Source organism: Bos indicus, chromosome 8, assembly GCF_029378745.1.
Source record: "Bos indicus isolate NIAB-ARS_2022 breed Sahiwal x Tharparkar chromosome 8, NIAB-ARS_B.indTharparkar_mat_pri_1.0, whole genome shotgun sequence".
NCBI classification, from domain to species: Eukaryota; Metazoa; Chordata; class Mammalia; order Artiodactyla; family Bovidae; genus Bos; species Bos indicus.
In genome coordinates, this window is record NC_091767.1 from 111621349 (window position 1) to 111645266 (window position 23918).

The 23918-nt window shown below is 49.4% G+C and overlaps 1 protein-coding gene across 24 annotated transcripts in view; it reads left to right on the forward strand.

The window, feature by feature from the left end:
* Positions 1 to 23918, forward strand: part of MYT1L (myelin transcription factor 1 like) — a 398154-nt gene that overhangs the window by 30139 nt on the left and 344097 nt on the right. For 22 of the 24 annotated variants that reach the window (XM_070795423.1, XM_070795424.1, XM_070795422.1 and 19 more), the window contains exon 2: positions 14864 to 14951. The gene's annotated coding sequence lies outside the window, so the exon portion shown is untranslated. Of the gene's footprint in view, positions 1 to 14863; positions 14956 to 23918 lie in introns of all 24 variants that reach the window. The other 2 variants (XM_070795425.1, XM_070795427.1) reach the window with 1 other exon arrangement.

The following is a 23918-nucleotide window of genomic DNA, read 5'->3' on the forward strand; positions in this document are numbered from 1 at the left end:
AAAACACATGAGAGTACCCTCTTAAACGTTTAGTGCAGGGTGTAGAGTTGTTAACTCCAGAACAACTACGGGAACAAGGCCGTCCAGCAGATCCCTGAGGTTTGTTTATCTTGTATAAATAGAACTTACGGACAGCAGCACCTCATTCCCCAGTCCCAGCAACCATCATTCTACTCACGGTTCCTAAAAGCCTGACTACTTTAGTCATTTTGTGTGAGCAGATCATTCAGTACTTGCTTTCCTACGTCTGGCATTTCGCTTGGCGTAATGGCCTACAGGCTTTTCCGTATTGTCATTAATCCTTTATTGTATGTATATCCCGTATTTTTTTATTCATTCGTCCATTTATGGACATTTATGCTATTTCCAGTTCCTGGGTGCTCTGAATAGTGTTGCAACAAACACAGCAGATATCTCTTTGAGATCACGATTTCCATTCTTTTGCATAAATATTCAGAAGTGGGATTGCTGGATTCCATGGTGGTTCTATTTTTAATCGTTTGAGGAGCCTTCGTCCTGTTTTCCACGACGGCTGCACCAACAGTGCACTAGTGCGGAGAGTGTGCAAAGGTGGTTTTTTAATAAAGCCATTCTGACAGGTGTGCAGTGGCATCTCACTGTGGTTTTCACTTGCGTTTCCCTGAGAATTGGTGAAGCTGGGCGCCTTTGCATACGCCTGCTGGCCGTCTGTGTGTTTTCTTTGGAGGAATGTCTGCTCAACACATTTGCCTGTGTTTCCTTTTGTTTTCTTTCTGTTTTATTGGGTCTTAGTTGGGTGTGCTGGCTCAGTTGCCCCAGAGCGTGTGGGATCTTAGTCTCCTGACCAGGGATCAGACTTGTGTCTCCTGCATTGGAAGGCGGATTCCTAAACCCTGGACCACCAGGGAAGTCCCCATTTCCCCATTTTTAGGTTGAATTCTTTAGCGGGTTTTTTTTTTTTTTTTTTGCTGTTGAGTTGTAGGCTTTCCGTATATACTTAGAATGCGGCTGCTTCATCAGGCTTGCAAGCATTTTGTGGCTTGCAAGCATTTTCTCTTCCTTGGTCAGATCAGATCAGATCAGTCGTTCAGTCATGTCCAACTCTTTGTGACCCCATGAATCGCAGCACGCCAGGCCTCCCTGTCCATCACCAACCCCCAGAGTTCACTGAGACTCACGTCCATCGAGTCAGTGATGCCATCCAGCCATCTCATCCTCTGTCGTCCCCTTCTCCTCCTGCCCCCAATCCCTCCCAGCATCAGAGTCTTTTCCAATGAGTCAACTCTTCGCATCAGGTGGCCAAAGTACTGGAGTTTCAGCTTTAGCATCATTCCTTCCAAAGAAATCCCAGGGCTGATCTCCTTCAGAATGGACTGGTTGGATCTCCTTGCCGTCCAAGGGACTCTCAAGAGTCTTCTCCAACACCACAGTTCAAAAGCATCAATTCTTCGGCACTCAGCTTTCTTCACAGTCCAACTCTCACATCCATACATGACCACAGGAAAAACCATAGCCTTGACTAGACGAAACTTTGTTGGCAAAGTAATGTCTCTGCTTTTGAATATGCTATCTAGGTTGGTCATAACTTTCCTTCCGAGGAGTAAGCGTCTTTTAATTTCATGGCTGCAATCACCATTTTTAGGTTGAATTCTTTAGCGTTTTTTTTTTTTTTTTTTTTGCTATTGAGTTGTAGGCTTTCCTTATATACTTAGAATGTGGCTGCTTCATCAGGCTTGCAAGCATTTTGTGGCTTGCAAGCATTTTCTCTTCCTTGGTAGGTGGTCCTTATTCACTGATGGCTCCCCTTGCTGAGCATACATGTAGGCTGATGCAGTCTCACTTGTCTGCTTTTTTGTTGCTGCTGCTGCTGCTAAGTCGCTTCAGTCGTGTCCAACTCTGTGCAACCCCACAGACGGCAGCCCACCAGGCTCCCCCGTCCCTGGGATTCTCCAGGCAAGAACACTAGAGTGGGTTGCCATTTCCTTCTCCAATGCATGAAAGTGAAAAGTGAAAGTGAAGTTGCTCACTCATGTCCGGCTCTTAGCGACCCCATGGACTGCAGCCTACCAGGCTCCTCCATCCATGGGATTTTCCAGGCAAGATACTGGAGTGGGGTGCCATTGTCTTCTCCGTTTTTGTTGCTTAGTGTTGTTAAAATGTCCATACCATGCAAAACGAGCTGAAGGTTCAATACAATCCCTTTCAAAATCCCAATGGAATTTTCTACAGAAATAGAGAAACCAATCCTAAAACTTACATTCAACCAAAAGATACCCCAGATGACCAAAACAATCTTGAGAAAGGACCCCACACTTCCTGATTCAAAACTCTATTACAAAGTTCTAGTCATTTAAAGAGCGTGGCCCTGATGTAAATCCCGTGGGACAGAATCAAGTCCAGGAAAAACCCACCCACGTATAAACTGTCAATGGACTTTCGACAGGGGCGAGGAGAACGTGCAATAGGGAGAGGTGGTCCCTCCGGTAAATGGTGTGGGGAAAACTGGACGTCCCAGTGCAAAAGAATAAAATCCGATGCCTGTCTTACACCGTGTGCAAAGTCAGGTCAACATGGAGGAAAGGCTTAAACATAAGGCTTGAAAATGTAGGACTTCTAGAAGAAAAAGAGGGTTAAGGCTCCATGGCATTAGCCTTGGCTGTGATTTCTGAGAGCAGCTTCGCTTTGCTAAAGCCTGGGGCCCGAGTCTGACCTCGGATGACTCCTGAAGGCACTTCCTCCATCCTTCTGGCCCTTCTTCCTCCCGGGAAAGTGCTCAGATGGCGCCAGGGAGGAGGAGGGGGAGGAGGAGGAGGACAGAATTTCACTCTGTGCAAAAGGGTCCATTTGTTCTTCCCTGAGAATTCCTGAAACCCTCCCTGGAGCGCTGAGCAGCAAACGCGGCTGCTGCTGCAAGGTGGGAGGGGAGGGTGGGGAGACGGGAAATGGGATGAATTGTAAGCGATGTCTCTGGGGGGACATTGATGGGAATGCTTTGACCCATGTACAGAAAAGCCTGCCTTTGTGGAGGAGCTTCTCCGAGGACAGCAGCACGCGGTCTGCCCGTTGCAGGGGGACATGCGGTCCGGCAGGCCTGGCACGGTCCTGGGTTACACCTGCCATCTGGCCACCCCGGCCCACTTGTGCCCCACATGGGATGCCCCAGCTGTGCCGCCCTGTGGGTAGGGTCATGCAGATGAAATGTTTGAGACGCTCCTGCCTTGAGCACAGAGGGAAAATGACTCAGGCGTTTCTAGGATGCGGGGGCTTCTCTGGGAGGCCTGTGGGAAACAGAAGCAGAGAAAACCCATGGAACTCATGTTCCCAGCAAGGCTTGCAGGGACCTAACGGGCACCCGGCATGTCCACATTGCAGGAGATCCCAGCGTCTTTACAGGGTCCTCCAGGCTGGGGCGGGGGGGAGCCAGCCTGAAAAGGGCAGCTTGGCACCCAGTGTGGGTACCACCCTTCCACGGCAAGGGTCGCTCTTCTTTGCATCGGGGCTGGCGGTTGAGGTCCAAGGAGGCTCACGAGGCTAAGAGCCTGCATGCACTAGGCCAGGCTGGCCAGCGCGCTGACCTCTTAAGGCTCACCAGGACGAGCTGAGGCTTGCTCCTGGTGCCCCCGGACTGTGGGTTTCTTAAGGAATGCCAGGCCCGCCCTGGAGCTAGGGGGCAGCTGGGCGATCCTGCTGCGCCCTCCCCACCCCCCGCTGGTCCCCTCACCTCATCACTAACTAGCCACCGGCCTCTCTCTCCACCCCGCCTTCTCTCCCTGCTCTCCTGGAGTTGATGACCTTAGTGAGACAGCATCTCCAGGAAAAAAAAAAAAAAAAAACATTGCTGCAGAAATATCAATACAAAGAAAAAAAATCACATACCATCCATGCGCAAAAAAGCACTTCAGTATTAATCACAAAGCTCTAATGTTTTAGTTTCGTAAAGAATAAAACCTACAAATGGAGAGATTTGTAATGAACCATATCCTTACTCTTAAAATTTAAAAAAGAATCATCTAAATGGGAGTAATGGCAGTTCAGTAAGCAGCAAAAGCAGTCTTTATTGGAGAACTGGTCTCTTCTCCTGAGTAACTCTTTTTCTTCCGTTTGTTTTAAAAGGCGTGTTTCCTCTTGCCTCTTAAATGTCTTGTTTCAGGAGCAGCAGCAGTTTACTTGCATTTCAGCTGATTTTTATGTCGAAGCGTCTTGGCCACTCATGGTTCCTTTTGACTTATTGTGGCTCAGTTACAGGCACCTGCTGGGAAAACAGAATGAGATTGTCTGTGTTTACCCTCCCAGGTAACTCTGCTCTTGAATTTCTTGCTGCTGTGCCTGGGGGTTGCCATCTTTTGAAATAAACTGGTTTTGAGGGGGGAAGTCTGTCTGGATCTCTGTGTCTCCGACGATACTCCCTCCTGGTTGACCTTCTTCCCTCTAACATGAGCGTCGTGGCTCCGGGTGAGCTTCGTGTGGCGGTTGGATGGCAGAACGCCCATGATGTTTGTGGTCTTCTGCACCTGATTTATCAAATGGATGGCACCCGGCAGATAGCATACTGCTCAGCGGACTTCGCATTCAAGGTGGAAGCTGTGAACCTGGCTTCCCACGAGGTGTGACTCCAGTCCCCTCCGTCCCGACTGTGCGTCCTGGAACCTGCTCCTCTGGTTCACACTCGGGCTTCAGAGGCGTGCTGCTGGGCCCGCCCAGCCTGCAGTCGCCCTCCTCTGAGCTCAGGTATCTCTTCTGCCCAGACTTGGCACAGTTAGTATCACAGCATCTCTGACAGGGAAGGGTACACCTCCGTGCCCTGTGGTCCAGCCTGTCCCCTCATCCAGGAGCAGTTCTTCCTGAAACCTCCCTGCTATGTGTTCATCTGCGGATCCAGTCTCCGCTTGAATTCCTACCACAGTGGGGAGATCACTGCCTAACAAGGAAGCACTTCATTTTCATGGCATGTGACTGACGTGGTTCACAGGCAGTGATCGCTTCTGTTCCTGGGGCTCAGCTGCTCGAGCTGGGACTGTAAATATAGGCGTGCAGGGACGGGTGTGATGTAGACTTAGAGCACAGGAGCACAGAGATGCCCATCCCATGATACCCTACAGTGCTGTACACGTGGCTCTCTTTTCAACCAATACTTAATGATCAATTTCTTCTACAGGGTGACTAGTGCAGTGACCATCAGGTTGTACTTGATGAATAATAGATCCATATTTATTTACCTGTGAGTTAGACACCCTTACCCTGTCTAATGAAAAGACATAAAGAGAAGCATAATTAAAACAAGCATATTTCGGTCTCATTTGTAACGTGAAATGACTACTCTCTAAGCAGGAATCCCTCCATTTGTACATTAAAAGGAAAACCAGCTTCCATCCTTAGTTCAGATTTTACAGTCAGTCCAGTCTTGGCTGCTTGACCTCAACACCATGTGAGGTGAGGGAGGGAGGTCTGACTTTGGAATGATGAGCTCAAGGCAAAGTTCATATGATCTGGGTCTTCGCTGACTCTTCCCGAATTCTTGCTGAGATGAAACCATTCTCAGTATGCAGTGGGTTTCCTATACTGGAGCCTGCCCAAACTCAGAGGCAGCAGGTCCCTCTGTGAGGACACGGGCTTTCCAAGCTCAGTCGGATGGCCTGAAGGGGCCAGTTGCCAGAGGCACTTGTGAGCCAGTGCACTGGCCTCCCAACCCTGTCTTCACCTGTGGCTGGAGGTTTCGCACTGAAACCTGGAGCTAGTGATAGCGTGTGACCGCATCTGCACCTTCAGCCCACACCCCACATTTTCAAGCAGCCCATCCTCTGCCCGCAAGGGGACCCTGTGAAAACTGCCTTCTCCCCCTCATGCCCTTCTGTGAGCCCACCCTCAGCAGCTTCCCAGGAAGCCTGGTTCCTTCCACGGGTGTCCTCCCTACACCACCCCCACCACCTTTTTGCTTCTGTGTTTGAAAACCCGTCTGTCTCCTGACAAGCCTGGAGGAGGGTGGTGTCCAGCTCCTGCCAGAGGCTGGCTTGCCTCCTGGCTTTCTCCCCCAGGAGAGAGCCCTGGTGGACGCACTGTAGACTGTCACTTCCTCGTAGGCGTGCTGTATCCCCTCCCTGGAAGGCTCTGCCCTCTTAAGCACCGTCTCAGTGGCTCATCCACATCTCATTGTGGATGAGCGGGGTCCACACCCGCTCTCTGTGAGCCCGTTGCTCCGACTCTGTGCTGTACCCTCACAAGGAACAGTCGCTCCGGGGGAGAGGAAGCCCCCTCACTTCTGTGACTCCTGGTCTTCGGGAGAGTGCCCTGAGGTCTCCCCCTCTCCGCCGAGCTCCTGGCAGACAGCGGCTCTCTCCCACCCACCCTGGGGCCCTGACCCAGGCCCCCCTCAGCCCTCAGGGCTAGGTCAGGAGACGGACCCAGCGCCCAGGACGCCCTCCCTCCTGTGTGGGGTCCTGCCCTGCCCCCACCGCTTCTGGGACCCCTGCCCAGCCATAAGCATCAGCTCCACTTCCTTCATCTTGCCTCTTGTGACTTAGGGTCTTTCCCATGAGCAGGACTTGGGAGCGACATCGGGACACATAACACAGGGGAAAGTGCTCCTTGCCACTCACGTTTCAGAGCAAAGAAGACACTCTGCTCCTCCTCCCTGCTGATTCACACCTCTGTGTCTCACGGGTTCTCCTGCCCTGGAAGTTCTTCTTGATTTGCTTACAGGCTTGAGGTTAATAGAAGAAGAATCAGTCAGGCAGAATACTTTGTTGGGTATTAGTCAGTACATCCAATTTGGTGAGAGCAGGTTTTCTTGTGACACACAAATGCAGAGCTGCCTTGTATTTTTTGGAATTACAAACATAAGCTTCACTCCACGGCTTGAGTGCAGGGTGCCTGCGGCTCAGTGTGGGGCCGGGCTGGGCCCGCGTCCAGCCGTGTGTGCCCACCAGTCTGCTCAGGGCTCTGTGCTGAGCCCTGGCCCCAAGCGCCCACCCTGCCCCTGCGTTTGCAGCATTTTGGATTTCCCTGGGCTCTCTGAGAATCACCCTTTTTTATATTTCCAGAAATGCCCCAGTGAAAGCTGGAGGGCTGTGTACACATCCTGGGGCAGTGACATTGCTGTCCTTTCCAGAACGGGGGTGTGGGATTGTCTGGCCCGAGGGCGATCCTGCGGCGGGGCTGGGTGTGCACCCTCACGTCTGACTCCTGGGGACGTGTCACACCTGCAGCAGCGAGTGCACTGCGGTCCCCAGGCACAGGCCAGGATGCCGAGCCTTGAGACCCTGCCCAGTGGCCTTGTCTAAATAAGACAGCTTCTTCCCTGCGCCGTTAGTGACCACATCGTCTTGTGTGGTCATCTTCCAGTCTGCGAAGTGAGCTCGTTTAGGGCAAGGACATGGAGTCCTCCTCCTGGCGTGGTGCCTGACTCACATGCCCCAGAGTCCCCATCTCAACTCTCAGCTGGATTAAATCTGCTAAATCACTATCTCCGGACTTCCTGTGTCAAGTCCAACATGAAAATCATGGGCTGGTTACTCACTGTCCTGATCCAAGAGAAGGGCATGGCAATCCACTCCAGTATTCTTGCCTGGAAAATTCCGTGGACAGAGGAGCATGGCGGGATACAGTCCCTGGGGTCGCAAAGAGTCGGACAGGACTGAGCACACTGAATGTAAAGGGGCTTAAACTCAGACCGCGGATCGCCGGTTTCATCGTCAGGAATGGAATGCCACTCCACAGGTTGTAGCTGACACCCAAGGACATGACCCCCTTTTTTTACTGATTTTTGATCATTCTCACTGCCCTGTCGATTCCGTGCCTTGCCCATGGCTTTTAGTTTTACTTATCCGGGTCGTCCTTAAGCAAAAATAGAAATTGCATGCAATTGTATTTTTACCAGGGCTTTTCCTTATATTTCCACCTTGGTTTTCATAATAGCCCCATAAAGTGAGTGGGGAAGGTGTTTCTACCATTAATGTTTTATCTTTTTCTTGTGTCCCTAAGAGAGAAGCCAGTTGAGTGGTGACGTTCACACTGCTAGAAAGTTGCAGAATTCAGCTCACACGTGGGAGGCTTCAGCTCCATGAATTTAAGCCTTTCCTTTAAGCCAGTGTTCTCAGCCTTGGCTGCTCAGAAGGGTTACCTGGGGAGCCTTAAAAATACTGACACCCAGGCTTCCCTGCACGCGGATCTCTGCAGGCGGAAGTCACCGTGTCTGAAAGCTCCCGGGTGGTCCTAACACGCGTGCAGGGCTGAGGACCATGCTGGGTCCCAACCTGCCTGTCAGAGGACGAGCGTGGGAGAAAGACAGTCACTTGTGTGAATGGGCACAGGGATAGCTAACAGGATCTGGCAGGTTGGCCGTGGCTCCGGAGCCTCCCGGTTGTATGTGCTTGTTATAAGGAGATTCCCTTCCTCCACTGCTGTCTTCATGCCCAACATGTAGGGGCTCTGCGTCCCCAGCTGGTCTCTGCCCCCAGCCTCTGAGCCCTTAGGAATATTGTTCTGTCGGGGCTGGATGTGAGCTGGGTGACTTGGAGGGAGAGAGCAGGGCTTGGAGACAAGTCGAAGGTTCTCGTTTTGCCACTGAGGAGTGTGACACTAGACGGGGATTCAGGAGCAAGCAGAGCTGGCGGCGCTTAGGATTCAGGAGCGAGCGGAGCAGGCGGCGCTTAGGATTCAGGAGCGAACGGAGCAGGCGGCGCTTAGGCCCAGAGCCCTGGTTCCCCCTTGATGTGCACTCTGCGCCGTGACTGTGCAGCTGATTCCGTGACTCTCGAGCACGGTGCTGTGATCGTGGGCTGCCAAGCTCGTATCAGGACATAAGTATCCTGACTCCCACCGGGGTCCTAAGCCGGCTCGGGAAGGTCTTCCCCAGGGAGCAAATTTCCTTTCACCGCACGCCCTGCCTCCTTTCCCCCTCCCGGGACCTACCTCCGGGCCCGATGGCGCTGGGCTTACACTGAGGCTGTGTTTGTGTGGTGACACAGGTGAGCCTGGGCTTTGGGGACTGTGGCTCTGCAGGCGATTAATTGGATCTACATCTAAATCTCGTTCTTTTGTCTCCTAAGATGCTAAGAAAGTCACATCATTTCTCAGATATCACATGCTTAAAAATACCAGTCGTGTGCCCATACCATTTAGAGAGGATTTCAGTTCTGTGCCAGGCAGCCTGCTTTTATTCCACTGGCAGTACCACTGGGTTGGATTTCCATGGCAGAGCATCAGGCGATGAGACAAGGGGTCTTCTCATCCTAGCCTTGCAAAAAGACGGCTGTGGAAGTGAGCACAGCAGTTGGCTGCTTGTCAGGATTGTTTATTATTTTTGCTATATGTTGTTATATTTTATATTTACTTCTCACAGTCCAACTTTTCTTGTGGGAATTAGCTCACTAAATGAAACTAGTCTGGCCTGGAAAAAAATATTAAGCGAATGCTAACTGCTAAGTCACTTCAGTTGTGTCCGACTCTGTTCGACCCCATGGACTGCAGCCCACCAGGCTCCTCCGTCCCTGGGATTTTCCAGGCAAGAACACTGGAGTGGGTTGCCATTTCCTTCTCCAATGCATGAAAGTGAAAAGTGAAAGTGAAGTCGCTCAGTCGTGTCCGACTCTTAGCGACCCCATGGACTACAGCCCACTAGGCTCCCCCGTCCATGGGATTTTCCAGGCAAGAGTACTGGAGTGGGGTGCCACTGCCTTCTCCTATTAAGGGAATAGCGTACTTTAAAAGATTGAGAGTACGGATCACCATGCTACTCCCAGACTTGAACTGTGAGGGGAAACACGATAAGCCTGAAAACGACGTGCATAAATGCCCAGCAGATAAGAAGCGAACGTTCAGGCCACGATGCAGGAAAGCTCCAACCTCTCCGCCCCAAGAGCTGGCACACGTTCTCGTGAGCCAGCAGCAGCACCGACCGGGGCTTCCTCAGTGAAGGGAGAAGCCACCCCTCACAGTGGAACTCGGCCTCCGGGGGACGATTCTGTCTGCAGACAGGCCTCCCCACTACCGCTTCCGAGGGGCGCCCTCACAAGACAAGGAAACTCCACCCGCCTCTCCCATCAGGAGCCCTGGAAGCCTGCAGGAAAGCAAGGGCGTGAGCCCATGGCTCGTATCACGATGTAGAACGTTTTTAAAGCGTACTGACTGGGACTTCCCTGGTTTCCAGTGGCTGAAACTCAGTGCTTCCAGTGCAGGGGGTGCAGCGCTGATTCCTGCTGGGCGAGCCAGCTCACTTTACACTCAAGTGTGGTTATCTTCCACGTTTTGGATCATGGCGAATGCAAGGGAATTCCAGGAGAACATCTACTTCTGCTTCATTGACTGTGAGAAACAACTTTTAGTGATTAATTAATTTTGAGATAAGAGCTATGAATTTTAAGAAGATACACACCTAACATTCCTGAGGCCCTGCCATGTGCGTTAAGTTGAACTGTAGCAAGAATGCCTTCCCTCTGAACACTTGTATTTGGCTCAACTCTGATAAAAAATCCAAGAGGCAGCTCATTGTAAAATGCCTTATAAGTGAGACCCTGGGTCAGCCCTGTCCAATGGGAATATAATGTGAGCCACAAAATCACATGTTTTGTAATATTGCCTTTTCCTGCAAATATTAAATGCAATAAAGATAAACAGAGGGAATTAATTTTAACACTATATTTGTCTCACCTATAGTATCATATCAGTAGGTAGTCATTGTATATTTATAAACATGGTATTTTACTTTCTTTTTTTTGTACCATCATTAAATCCGGTGTTTTGGGTTCATCCCACCTTAAAGGGACCGTGTTTAGCACCCAGTCGCCCACATGGCTAGTTTCTGCCACACTGGACATCAGGGTTGTAGATGATCCAGATAACAAGCAAACTTTCATTACATTTTCCCTAGGACTTTGCTGTGTCTAGATAATGATGGGTTTATTTTTTAAAAGTGACCTCTAATTGCACTGAGGACTTTGTGTGGTGTTGAGCACATGCTGAGGATTTAGAATGCTGGGGTTCAAAGCCAGGTCTGCTATTCACAGATTAGTGATCTTAGGCCAACATCTGTGTGCCTCATTTTTTCTCTGTACAATCAATATTAAGATGCACCTACCTTGCTGTGAGCTCCCCTGATGGCTCAGAAGTAAAGAATCCGCCTACTGATGCAGGAGATGTGGGTTCCATCCCTGGGTTGAAAAGATACCCTGGAGAATGAAATGGCAGTCTGCTCCAGTATTCCTGCCTGGAGAATTCCTTGGACAGAGGAGCCTGTGGGTTACACTCCATGGGTTACAGAGTCAGACATGACCAAGCCACTGAGTGTGCACATGTGCCTTGCTGTGAGGGCTAAAGGCAGCAACACATGCTCATTATTTACCCCACGTGTGCCCACTCAGCCACTCAGTCGTGTCCGACTCTTTGCGACCCCACAGACTACAGCCCACCAGGCTCCTCTGTCCATGGGATTTCCTAGATGCGAATATTGGGATGTGCTGCCGTTTCCTTCAAATCTGCATCTCCTGCATCTCCTGCATTGGCAGGCAGGTTCTCTACCACTGCGTCAGCTGGAAAGCCACTTAGCACATAGTAAGTCTCCATTTATAGGTTATTACGAGTTACCTTTTCTTTCTCCAGAAATGAATCATAGCACATCAGAAAATGAGCTCTATCTAATGATAGACCATATAAAAATGATGTCTGTCTGGGGAAGGCTGTAGAGAGGAGCCAGTGTGTACTCTACATGAGCCATCTGCCTAGCAGAGTTCCTGAGGGCAGGCCTTCAGTTCTTCCATCACTCTACTTCATCTCCATGTGTGCCGAGTTCCAAGGTTACACTTGCGGAGTTGTCCAGGTTATTAAAGTTTTAATTACACTGTCGTTACTATTTCCATGAAACTGTATTGCTTCTCTTCTGTTTAAAAGTGGTAATGTTGTTGCAGAAATAACCGCAATCTTATGTGTGTAAAGCCTATGAAATAATTATTAACTAACTTAAGTATTTATATAAATTTAAAGACCGATTTCCCTAACTTTCTGATGACTAAAGCTTAGTTGTAGAGAGGAGAAGGAATCTTAAAAATTATCAAATCTGCCAGCCTCATTTTACAAATGGAGAGGGTCACTCTGCTTTTGAAATCTGTTATTTTTCCATCCACAGTAATTAGATTACTTATATTTTTGGATAGCTGTTGTTGGTTGGTCACTAAGCTGTGTAGCCCGCCAGGCTCCTCTGTCCATGGAATTCTCCAGGCAAGAACACTGGAGTAGGTTGCCATTCTCTTCTCCAAGGATCTTCCTGACCCAGAATTCGAACCTGGGTCTTCTGCACTGCAGGCAGATTCTTTGCCACTGAGCCACCAGGGAAGCCCATATTTTTAGATAAACTTAACAAAAGATTGGGACTGGCCTATGCTAGTGGACGGTTCTTTGGATCACTTAGCATTCAGCCTTTGTCTAAACCTTGAGTTAGACGTGACTGCGTTAGAGTCGGGGTGCTGGTCGCGTGGGATTTAGCAAAACGCATAAAGACAATGGGCTAAAGCATGTAGCGTCCATTCAGCTTCTGCCCGTGTTTTCAAGCTCAGTGCTCTGTTCTTATAAACCTAAAATCACGTAAGCTTCTTTAGACTTACTGAGTTTTTAAAAGGGAAAAGTACTTGACTAAAGCCAAATCAAAGCAGGAGCGACTTCAGATGAAATAAACGTGGCACATGTGCGTTCTGCTTGCTGGGCTCCTGCCCCGTTTCCAGGGCGGCCCTGCCTGCTCCACCCAGGGGCCACTTCAGCCGTTAGGATATTACTTCTGACTCACAGCAGGCGAGCCAGTCTCACCCAGGCACAAACTCGATTTACTGTCATTTCCAAAGTGAGATCCCAAGGCCTGAAACCCTCTTAAGTGTCTTCTAATGGGTTCTCTGTTTTCTTTTTCCCATTTATTAGAAATCATCAGAAACTTGAGATCTGATTTACTTCCACTAAAAGCATACATATATTTCCTCTGATTTTGAGTGATCCAAAATGGTCTCCGCATTTTAATAGCAATGATGTTGTCTTAGAAGGGTCGTCAGTTCTATCTGCAAAAGAGGATGCTTCTGCTTGTGAGCCAAAGCATGTTCACAGTTACTGAAAGTCTTCTTTTAAAATACTGAGGAACTCAAGATCAATGTGTTAGAGGGGCTGAGGGACCGCAGGGCCGCCTGGAGATGCAGAAAGAAGCCTCGTGTCAGGGCTGGTCTTGAGTCCTAGCTGTGTGTCTCAGCGAGTTTCTTAGCATCTTGAGTGGATATGAGAACAGTGTTCCCTTCCTTTGAGGCATGAATGAGACCGCGGGCCCCAGGTTATTCTATTGAAGTACAGTTGCCTTACAGTGTTGTGTTAATTTCTGCTGTACAGCAAAGTGACTGCTGTACGTGTGTGTACGTTCTTCTTTACATTCTTTTCCATTATGGTCGATCCGGAGTTTAAATATAGGTCCCTGTGCTATACAGTGGGGCCTCGTTTGTCCGTTCAGTGGGTCGTGGTTTGCATATGCTAAGCCCGGACTCCCAACCACAAGTCTGCTCTCTGTGTGAATCTGTTCCTGTTTTATAGCTAAGTTTATTTGTCTCATTTTTTTTAGATTCTGTATGTAAGAATATGGTATGATATTTGTCTTTCTCTGTCTTACTTCACTTAGTTTGATCATCTCTAGGCCCATGCACATTGCTGAGATGGCCTTCTTCCATTCTTTTTATGGCTGAGTAATAGTCTGTGCCACATTTTCTTCATCCATTCGTCAGTCGATGGTGCTTAGGCTGCTCATGAGCGGGAGCAGTGCCGCTGTGGGCGCTGGGTGCGTGCGTCCCTCCACTGGGTGCATGCGTCCCTCCAACTGGGTGCGTGCGTCCCTCCGCTGGGTGCGTGCGTCCCTCCGCTGGGTGCATGCGTCCCTCCAACTGGGTGCGTGCGTACCTCCGCTGGGTGCATGCGTCCCTCCAACTGGGTGCGTGCGTCCCTCCGCTGGGTGCGTGCGTCCCTCCAGCTGGAGTCTCTTCTGGACGTGCATCCAGGAAGAGGCTGGCAGGAACAGCACCCAGCTTCTGAGTCGGGTATTCCGTAGTGGGAGCTGTTTTCTGCATCATCCTTAATATGGAGAGTCTTACTTTCCTCACGGAGTGGGAACTGTGGTCTGGACAGGTGTGTGAAGACCCAGAGAGGGAGGGCATCCCAGGTAGACTGAAAAAATGCAGGCAGAGTTGAGTGCGTAGAATTTCATGTTTCATATTCCCTCCCACGGAGCTGCTAAAATTGGGATGAATAAGGTTGGTGGTTAGAAAAAAATTTGAATTCATTTTCCAAAGGAATTATTTTCCTTTTCTTCAGTCACCCCATTTTCCACATAACCTAGAAAACAGGAAATACGAGAAACTTCCTGCCTTCCTTCCTCTTCTCATCTTTCTTTTAACTTTTTTTTCGTTTTTAAATGACGTCTGTTGAGTCTGTCCTGACGTGGCCCTGGGTGAGCAGTCTCACTCTGAGATCCTCACTTGACCCCCAGCACTGCTGTGTGTAAATCTCGGGCACACGGCCTGTAGCCCAGAGCCCTCTGGGGGTGAGTGGCTTGCACCTGCCCAGAGGGCGTGTCCTGGCCTCTGAGTTCACCTCGGACTCATCTCCCTTTGCAGGAGGTCTCAGGATGGAGGCCGGAGACCTCAGGACTGACTCAAACTCCACACACCTGACCTTGTTCCTTAGTTTTTACTAAAGAACTGACTTCTGTCTCAAAATCACCACCCTCTTGAGGCCATACAGGAGGGCTGTGTGTCAGGGCTCAGGACGACCCTGGGCACAACTGCGCAGCCTGCACTGATCCCCGGAGAGCAGGCTGTGCGTGGGGAAGCCGTCCAGGCTCGCTGCCGCTAACCGTCTCCTGTCCTCTCTCCCGCAGAGAAGCTCACGTGGGGGCCGAGGTGCATGCAGCTGCCGCCCGGACGTCCGTCTGACCCGCGTGGACGTCTGCAGAGTCCGTGAGCGCGGTAGGTGAGCACGGCTGGGCTGTGCTCCTGCTGGGGCTGTCGGGAGTCTTAGCTGGGAACAGGTAGAACTTGGAATGCAGTGACGCCTGGTGTCAAATCAGGCCGGCTGAGCAAGGGCTTCTTAGTGTTCTCGCTATCCGGATGCCTCAGTTTTACTCTTCTGCTTAGTCGATTAAATATGCACATGTTTAGTGGTCCATCGACTCTGACTTGTTCTGATATCTTTACACTGACGAGAATACAGTGTGTGATCCAAACATTCCAGGAACGAGCCCAGTGAAGCCAAGCAGACATTCACGGACAAGCGTGTTTAGATTTCCACACAGTGGTTTTCGCTCCTTCGTTTTCCATTCATGATACTCACACGCATGGGGTTTTATAGATTTGGGGCTGTTTCCACTCAGATTCTTTAATGAGGCCTCAGAGAAACTCCACAGACTAATCGGTGGGGTGCTGAGCAAGCCTGTGACCCAGGACCCACGGTCCTGACACCCCTGGTCTTTGGGGTGAGCGAGAGACAGGCTAGAGCTCGGGGGCAAAGGCGACGCTTTGTGGACTGCTCCTTTGCTGAGTTCCTCCTCACTGCTGACGTGCACGCAGAGGCAGACTGAGCGCGCGTGCACTCTCACACGTGAGGAGGCCGGTGGTCAACAGGGCCGGTCGGCCGCATCCTGTGCTGCTTTGCTTTGGGCCTCGGTGTAAACGTCTGACCTGTTGTTTGCGACCCTCGCTGCCCCCTTAAAAAGCAAAGATCGTTACCCCCTTGTAACGTGAGGCTCCTGTGCCCAGGGAGGTGGACCCCTGGCCCGGGGTCACACGGATTTCAGAGAATCCGCCCAGCCCTTCAGGCCTCGATTTCCTTTTCCTGGGGTGACATGTCCCAGGAGATCACGTGTATCCCTTTCACAACTTGTCTTGAGACATCACTTCATTGACCTTCAGCCTTATCAGTGGAGAGCATTCCCTTGACCAGAGGGCAAGGGAGACCCCTGCCCTGTCCATGACCTTGAAGCATAATCGGGGCTTCTCTTTTTCTTCTGACCGTGGGTGGCTGGGTTGGGAAATGTGACTCTTACAAATAAGACAAACTCAATCCCCATCAGGACTGTGAAAAATGAACCAATATTCTCTATTTGCCAAATGATTTTTAATTGTTCAAACATTATACGTGTTTCAAAGCATCATCTCTTTACTCTCCCTGAGGTTTCTATGGCACTTCTTCCAAATGTGGTCATTCCCACTCATACCGAACTGCCAGAGAAGGAGGTTTTTCAATTTTGGTTTTCTTCACCTAGTTAGTGTACACTTGTATAAAAATTAAAATGTTGGAATGTATTTGTATGTAAAATAAAATCACTGAATATACCAGAATTCAGAAGTAATTACAGTTAATATCTTGGTTTAAAACCTTTGCGATTGTTTTCTTTGCATGTGATTTTAAAGTAAGACAGCTCAAACCACACATTCTGTTCTTTACTCTTCTGCCTGATGTATCACACATATCTTTCTACTGTGTATCAGCAGGTACATTTCCATAACATCATGTTTCTTGATGAATAGTATTCCACTTCATTCCTAAGCTGAAATGTATCTGTCTATTGTAATTTTATCAGTTGACTTTTTAAAATTTTGCTAAAGTTTTGCAAACAAGTTTTATAGCCAATATTTTACCTAAAATTTTTACAATGTTAATTATTTCCTTAACAGACATTCATAATACAAAACCTGGTCAAGAGACGTGTACGTTTTAAGGCAGTTGAAAAGGACAGCACCTTTAAAATCCTCCTTCTTTTCGTGTCTTGTCACATGACTGCATTCCTTTGTGGTCGTGAATCAGTGCTTGAATGGTCCCCCGCTCGTAGGTGACTTTATGAAATCAACTTTAAGAAAAAGTAATCTCACAGTGTGATATTTAAAGTTTTGTTTCTGTATATGGTCTGAATTCCCAAGAACTCAGTTCCAGATCCTACATGCTCATTCTCCTCTACTTTGACTGACTGGTCATACGAAGGGCCCGCCGCCTGCAGAACGTAAGGGAGACGCTGTTGACCAGTGAGTGGCCAGGCAGCCCCGTCTGAGGACTCCATCCGTCAGCAGCGGTGGGGAAGGACCACCTGCCAGGGCAGGAGATGCAGGAGACGTGGGTCTCATCCCGGGGTTGGGAAGATCCCCTGGAGGAGGAAATGGCAACCCACTCCAGCATTCTTGCCTGAAGAACCCCACGGACAGAGCCTGGTGGGCTACAGTCCCTGGGGTTGCAAAGAGTCAGACACGACTGAGCGACTGAGCATGCAGACACATGCTCTCATTCTTAGCCAGCGGACACGTAACCGTGATTATTCCTAAAGGCCCCCCGAGCCTTTCTAGGTCCACATCATTGGAAAGAGCGGTGCCGTGCTCGCTGTGCTGTTCTGCGGAGGGTGCTGAGCGGACCCTTCTCAGCCCGTGGCGCCAGCCCTCGGAAAGGCGCTTCCCTACTGCCCAGTTGACCGCGTCCAGGACTGGACGGCCGACTACCCAGCAAAGTGCCACCCCGCCGTTGGAGTGTCTTAGTGGTCGGAGTGTTATTCATGATAGGTTGAGGCGAGATGACCCTTTCATGTTCTGGACCCATTGTTTCCAGTTTTACCTTCTGGAGAGATGAAGTTCGGCCCAAAGATGCTGTTGAAGAACCTGCTACAGGCAGGAGCGGTTCCAGCTACAAAGGGCGACTCCTACTCCGCGTGATAGTATTTTGAATATTCGATGATAGTGGCCGTATTTAGGAAAATTCCTAAACAGACACGTGAAACAACTCTCTTCTCAAGATGATTTCAGTTTAGCTACACTAACCCTGCTAAGTGTCTGTAAAGCAGTAACTCCTGGCCTGGTTTCCTGACCACACTTCTGGGCTCCCTGGGGAGCTGAGGACAGCTGTGCACCCCCACCTTCCTAAGGATTACCAAAGGTTTCGTTAAAAAGGAAACAAGAGTCGTTTCCCCTAAGCTGCTGGTAAGTGTGACATGAGAACCCGCTCTGCGCGTGGAGCCCACCAGATAAGCCTGGGGGGACACTGGAAACCCCGGGGCTCTGTCTGACACCTGCCTCCTCCAGCAGGCCCCACGGCCACCTAACCCCCAGGTGAAGGGCATTGTCACCTCTGTGGGGGCTCTGGCCCCCAATCATGGGGTGCCTTCCACGCTCAGGAAACTCCGCCGCTGCTCAGACTGGCGTCTGTTTTCTGGAAAAGTCCTCTCACACAGGCCAAGTGCCTGCCGTGCTGGGGCGGGCACTTCCGACAGCTCTCTGAGGTAGGAAGGACGACTGTCCCTGTTTCAAAGGGGAGGATGCAGAAGGCTGGTGCTGGAGGCCCCCAGCATCGGCTGGACGGGGCGGCGCCCGGGCTGAGGGTGCTGCAGGTGGGGCGGAGAGACGTCCCTGCCCCAAACCCTGACCCCCAAGGAGCTCCTTGACCGCCCAGGTGTCTAGAGACGAACACCCACACGCGGGGTGGCTTCCATAAGCATAAATGCAGAAACCACAGAACATCGAACCACAAACAGTGAGCCGTGCTGTCGTGTAAACAGTCTTCAACCAGTGTTTCTTTTTAATGTTAACATTTTTTAATTTTATTTATTTTTAACTGGAGGATGATTGCTTTACAATATGGGCTGGTTTCTGCCATACATGAACACGAGTCAGCCGCAGGCATACGAACGTCCCCTCCCTCTGGAGCCTCCGTCCCACCCCGCCCACCTCTCTACGCCGTCAGCGAGCGCTGGTGTGAGCCCCCTCACCATCCAGCGAATCCCACCAGCACTCCATGCAACACACGGTAAAGTGTGCGCTTCAACGCTGCGTCCTCAGTCTGTCCCACCCGCCCATCCCTTCATGTGTCCACAGGCCGTACTCTCTGTCTGCATTGCTGTTACTGCTCTGTGAGTACGTTCATTGGTACCATCTTTCTAGATTCCATCACTCAGTTCACTTCAGTTCAGTCACTCAGTTGTGTCCGACTCTTTGCGACCCCATGAATCACAGCACGCCAGGCCTCCCTGTCCATCACCAACTCCCGGAGTTCACTCAGACTCATGTCCATCGAGTCAGTGATGCCATCCAGCCATCTCATCCTCTGTTGTCCCCTTCTCCTCCTGCCCCCAATCCCTCCCAGCATCAGAGTCTTTTCCAATGAGTCAACTCTTCACATGAGGTGGCCAAAGTACTGGAGTTTCAGCTTCAACATCATTCCTTCCAAAGAAATCCCAGGGCTGATCTCCTTCAGAATGGACTGGTTGGATCTCCTTGCAGTCCAAGGGACTCCCAAGAGTCTTCTTCAACACCACAGTTCAAAAGCATCAATTCTTCGGCGCTCAGCCTTCTTCACAGTCCAACTCTCACATCCATACATGACCACTGGAAAAACCATAGCCTTGACTAGACGGACCTTTGTTGGCAAAGTAACGTCTCTGCTTTTGAATATGCTAGCTGTGCTTTTTTATGTATACCAGGAATTATTCGCACTTGAGACTACAGTCCCACTGAGAAGTAGCCCTGAAATACAGGAAAAGTCAAGACCATTAACTCTTGCAACACACCAAACCACAGAACAGAGGGACTTCTGTCTCCTGTGCCCAGACCAGGGGCCCAGGGAGGCCCTGCAGGGTCTCCACTGCCCAGATTCTAAGAAACGTGAAATGACCAGAGAGGCCCACAATAAGGGATTCACCTGGCAGATGGCTTCTTTAATCTTCAAAAACTGCATGTCAGTGGCAAGGGTCACAGAGGACAGAGTTGGAGGGAGGACAGAGAGTAGGAGGGGAGGATGGAGAGTGGAGGGGAGGGCGGAGGGGAGGGCGGAGGGGAGGGTGGAGGGGAGGACGGAGGGGAGGGTGGAGGGGAGGGCGGAGGGGAGGGCAGAGAGCAGGGTGTCCCCAAGCCATGTGCCCAAGTGACACTCGAGTCACAGTGACTGAGAGTGAGGGGGAGGGGACCCAGAGGGGCCTGAGGGAGCTGCCCCCTGGTGAGTGGCCAGCACCGCTGGGAGCCCCCAAAGCTGGGCGAGGAGGAACCACGCAGGACGAGAGTGGGCCAAGCGATCAGAGGCAGTGACGCCAGAATGCGGGTAGGGGGCACACCCGTGCATCAGGCAGGCTCTGAGTGAGGGTGTCCGTCCTTCTCCATGGCCTGCTCTCTGCATCCAGGTGACACCACTCTGAAACTTAAATTTTCTCCACCTTATATGTGTCCCTTTACATGAAACACAGATATTAAGATACAGCCAGAAGAAAAACATATTTCATCCTATTAAAGATTGTGACCTCATACATTAAAATCTGAACTATCTAGGCTATTTAAAATATCAGCTCTACAGTATTAAGGAATTACTGGAAATCTCCCTGAGCTTGCTCAATCTCATATTCATTGAGTCGGTGATGCCGTCCAACCATCTCATCCTCTGTCGTCCCTTCTCCTGCCTTCAATCTTTCCAAGCATCAGGGTCTTTTCTAATGAGTCAGCTCTTTGCATCAGGTGGCCAAAGTATTGGAGATTCAGCTTCAGCATCAATCCAGTGAATATCCAGAGTTGATTTCCTTGAGGATTGACTGGTTGGATCTCGTTGCAGTCCAAGGGACTCTCAAGAGTCTTCTCCAACACCACAGTTCAAAAGAGTCAAATCTTCGACGCTCAGCTTTCTTTATAGCCCAACTCTCACATCCATTCATGACTACTGGAAAAACCGTAGCTTTGACTAGACAGACCTTTGTCGGCAAGGTGATGTCTTTGCTTTTTAATATGCCATCTAGGTTTGTCATAATTTTCCTTCCAAGGAGCAAGCCTGTTTTAATTTCATGGCTGCCATCACCATCTGCAGTGATTTTGGAGCCCAAGAAAAGAAACTCGGTCACTGTTTCCACTGCTTCTCTTTCTATTTGTTGTGAAGCGATGGGACTGGATGCCATGATCTTAGTTTTCTGAATGTTGAGTTTTAACCCAGCTTTTTCACTCTGCTCTTTCACTTTCATCAAGAGGCTCTTTGTTTCCTTTTTGCTTTCTGCCATCAGAGTGGTATTATCGGTATTTCTCTGCATATCTGAGGTCATTGATATTTCTCCCAGCAATCTTGATTTCAGCTTGTGATTCATCCAGTCTGGCATTTTCTGTGATATACTCTGCATGAGTTAAATGAGCAAGGTGACAATATACAGTCTTGATGTACTCCTTTCCCGGTTTTGAACCTGTCCATTGTTCCATGTCTGGTTCTAACTGTTACTTCTTGGCCTGCATACAGATTCATCAGGAGGCAGGTCAGGTGGTCTGGTATTCCCATCTCTTGAAGAATTTTCCGCAGTTTGTTGTGATCCACACAGTCAAGGACTTCAGCGTAGTCAATGAAGCAGAAGTAGATTTTTTTTTCAACTCCCTTGCTTATTCTATGTTCCAGCGGATGTTGGCAATTTGATCTCTGGCTTCTCTGACTTTTCTAAATCCAGCTTGTACATCTGGAATTTCTCAGTTCATATACTGTTGAAGCTTGGCTTGAAGGATTTTGAACATTACCTACTAGCATCTGAAATGAGTGCAATTGTATGAGAGTTTAAACATTCTTTGGCATTGCCTTTGTTTGAGATTGGAATGAATACTGACCTTTTCCAGTCCAGTGGCTACTGCTGAGGTTTCCAAATTTGCTGCTGTATTGAGTTCAGCACTTCAACAGCATCATCTTTTAAGGTTTGAAATAGCTCAACTGAAATTCCATCATCTCCTCTAGCTTTGTTTGTAGTGATGCTTCCTAAGGCCCAGTTGACTTCACACTCCAGCATATCTAGCTCTAGGTGAGTGATCACACCATCATGGTTATCCAGGTCATTAGGACTTTTTTTATATAGTTCTTCTGTGTATTCTTGCCACCTCTTCTTAATATCTTCTGCCTCTGTTAGGTCCTTGCCATTTCTGTCCTCTATTGAGCCCCTCTTTGCATGAAATGTTCCCTTGGTATCTCTAATTTTCTTGAAGAGATCTCTAGTCTTTCCCACTCATTTTTCTCTATTCGTTTGCACTGATCGCTGAGGAAGGCTTTCTTATATTTCTTTGCTAGCCTCTGGAACCCTGCATTCAGTTGGGTATATCTTTCCCTTTCTCCTTTGCCTTTCACTTCACTTCTTTCCTCAGCTATTTGTAAGAACAGTATGAATACTATCGTGGCTGTGCTTTGAAATAAATTTCTTACATTTTAGAGATGCATACTGAAACACTTCTAGGCAAAACTGTATGATCTCTGGACTTACTTTGCCGATAATATAGAATGGTTACTGATGGTTGTATGGATGAAGCGTCATCAGCCAAATGACATTCTTACAACTGATTGATGGGTAAGTGGGCTTATTATACTCTTCTGTGTACTTCTGTATTTGTGTAACATTTTCCATAGTAAAAGGTTTCAGTGAACAGAAAGTTGAGCGGCATCACGTATCACGCACCAACTTGTAGGAAATAAGCCAACTTCTGACTTGTGGAAACTGGGGGTAAATGTTCTTTCTGTGCCTCAGTTTAGTTGGTTTTAAACAGTGGATGTTAATGGCGTGGACCTTCACAGGGTCGCCGTGGAGATGGCGTGAGCTGTGGTGTGGAACAGGGTGCACGTGTGCTGCATGTGAACCCTCCACGGGGCCTCAGACACGGCAGAGCCCTCCACAGACTGCGGTCACTACCGTCAACTCTCACGCAGGCAGAACCTCCGTGCTCATTTTCCACCGAGGACTTCTTACATTGGCGATTGCTCTGTGGAAAAAGCCCTTAGCTTTGTATGTGAAAGCATTTTAGAATCAATAGTTATCTTTTCTATTTTAAAATCAAAACTTGAATCGATTTAGTAATTAGTGACTTCTGTGACTTGTGCCATTGAATATATTTTGAAAAGTATTTCAAGAAATGATATAAAAACGGGTTTAAAACTTGCTGGGACTATATTAACATATTTTTTTTTTCCTTCAGGGCAGGAGAGCTTAGATTAGTAGATTAGATTTAATTGCTTTTCATTTCTTTTTTTTTTTTTTTTGGTGCAAAGCATAAATAACTACATTTTTTCTCTAAATACAATTGTTGAAGGGCCACTTATGTTCTGTCCTTACCTAACACTTGAGCTGTAGTCTCTGCAGTTGCATGATTAATCGTACACTGCTCTTTTCCAAAGTATTTAAATCCGGACCCATAGCTGTGCTACAAAAGGAAATGGGAATTTGGACAGTTGCCTTTTCTTCAGAACCCGCGTTCCCTGCTACCGTTTTGGAGGTGGGAGGGCTGTGGGATCAGGCGCTGCATCATCCACATCCTTTCTCTGTGTGCCGTCTGCTCTTCCCTTCCCTGCACCTTGGAACTAACACCGCCACCAGGGAAACCGGCTGCATTTCATTGGTGAGAGATGGCAACAGTGGTTTCCACAAGGTTGACCCGCCTTGTACACTCACTGTGCCTGGCGAGGAGGGAGGGAAAGATGAGAGCAGACCGAGTTTTGGTGACAGCAGGTCAGGATTTAGCAGGTGAGCAGGAGCAGTGAGCACTCAGTGCCACATGCGAGAGCCAGGTCAGCTCTGGGGAGGGTGCGTGCATTCTGACAGCAGAGCTGGGAGGGCTTCCTGGGCAAGGGGTTTAAACAGGCTTGGCATCTGGTGCCGAGAAAGGAAGCAGGCATGCAAAAAGAGATAAGAAGCTGTGGAACACACACAGCATTCTCTGTGTGCATCTGGAGAGAGGGCGAGGTTCCATTTAGACCTGTTGGTCTAAAATAAATAAATACTGAAATTTGCCTCTCACGCCTGCCCGTGTGGTCGCCCGCTCTCAGTTTCACTGCATGAGGAGACCCCAGTGTAAGGAGCTTGGAGGGCAGGACCCTGTGCAGAGGACCAGTGGGAGCGGACGACAGCGAACAGCATGAAGATACTGGTGTCTCCTCCGTCCCCGTCCATCCTCCCATCTCTACCCTCGTATTTG